Source organism: Puma concolor, chromosome B1 (assembly GCF_028749965.1).
Source record: "Puma concolor isolate L17-30 chromosome B1, mPumCon1.1.hap2, whole genome shotgun sequence".
In the NCBI taxonomy this organism is placed as follows: Eukaryota; Metazoa; Chordata; class Mammalia; order Carnivora; family Felidae; genus Puma; species Puma concolor.
The window spans coordinates 36,179,219-36,181,078 of NC_141670.1; positions in this window are offsets into that span (position 1 = coordinate 36,179,219).

Genomic DNA, 1,860 nt, shown 5'->3' on the forward strand with positions numbered 1-1,860 from the left:
ACTATGCAGCCAAATGCAACAAAAAAGGGCAACTGTCATATACAAATCTCAAAAATTTTTATTCATCAGAGCTTCTTTGTTCTCACTCATTTTTATAATTAACTATAAAATTCAATTTATAAATGTATTCCAATTACTAATAATAAGATGTAACTTTTACTTTTTTAATGTTTTTATTTAATTTTGAGAGAGTGTGAGCAGGGGAGGTGCAGAGAGAGAGGGGAAAAGAGGATCCGAAGCAGGCTCTGCACTGACAGCAGAGCATGATGCAGAGCTCAAACCCACGAACCGTGATACCATGACCTGAGCCAAAGCCAGAGGCTTAACTGACTAAGCCACCCAGGTGCCCCCAAGATACACTTTTTGAAAAAATTTTGCAAACTGCTAAGTAATCATGAAGATTTTGTATCTGTTCATGTGCATGTGCCTGTTCATGTGCATGTGCATGTGTGTGTGTGTGTTGCAGGAAGAGGCACTGAGAGATTCTTCTAAGGTTTTGTTTTAGGGACCCACCTCCACTTCAGGTCTCCAAATCTCAGGAACTTAAAATCCTTTAGGTGTTAGCATGCAGTCTGCCCCACCAAAAGCATTTCCCAGTGAACTGTGATCAAACACTGCCTCAGCATCCCTTGGTGCTCAACACCCTGGGAGTTCCGTGGCCCTGAGGATGCTGGCCTTGTCACCGCTGAATCTCTAATGCTGGAACAGGGTAAGCCCTCCAAACATTGGTTGAACACCTAAAACTGGGTACTGGCGTTGGAGACTATTCTCTCTACGCCTCCTAGTCGGCCCTCCTTGCTACCCCTTGAGAGGGAACTACGTTGGGGAGAGTCCTGGGTTAACAGTGATGAAACTTGGATGTCTGTCTCCATTCTCCACTCATTCACTTACATGTACCTTCAGGCTTCGGCTGAACTCTTCTACAATTTTCTCATTGCCTAAAAGGATTAAAATGATCTATGCTGTTACCTCGCAGGTTGTTGAAAGGATAAAACCATGTTGTAGACGTATCAGAGCTTCTACAGCTTAAAATAATTGTCTGCATTGGAGGGATTCTTATCCCCTTTGCTTTTGTTTCAGCCAAAGGGGATAGAAACTCGTCTCAGGGGTAGCAGACTGGAATCAGGTTCCAGCTCTTAGGTTCACACTCCAGCTCACCTAGTCCTTCTGACTGCACGCCTCTTTATGCACCCACATCTGGGTTCTGTTCTGGCCAGGTGAGCCCAGCCCCTCCCTTCAAGCACCCACACCTGAAGTTCTTCTGATCTTCCAACCTTCACCCCCTCCACCCACCTCCACACTCTGGTTCCCTGTCTACCCCCCCCCCCCCCCAACGGAGGCCTTGCTAGGTCAACCAAGACCATGTGACCCACCTCCTCCCTCAGCCTCCACTTAACCAGCCTTCCGCTAGATCTCACCCAGCATTTCTCCACTGATTGGTTTTCCCCGCCTACTCCTACACCATTGAACTTCTCTGTGTGTTTGGCCTCCCCATTGAACAGTGAGTATCTTAGGCCCCAGAGGGTGCATTCACGTCAGGTGTTGATGAGCTTGACTGCCAAGGTGAGTATATAGGGCCTCAGCAGAGGACAGACAAGCTTTCCTCCCAGCTGGCTCCTATATCAGGCTCCACAGTGTGACTTTCTGCCCTTCCTCCACACCACCATCACACAGCCCAGAACAGGAGGCAGATGGGACCCTGCTATGCTAGCTCCTGCTTTTGAGGGCAGTGTGTGTGCTGTCCCCACCTCTTCCGACCCTACGTGCTCCCCATTTGAACCCTCACTCCCATGGATTTCCTCATCCTGGTGTCACCTCTCCCTCCTTCCCAGATCTGGTGACTCAGAAAGAACAAATAGA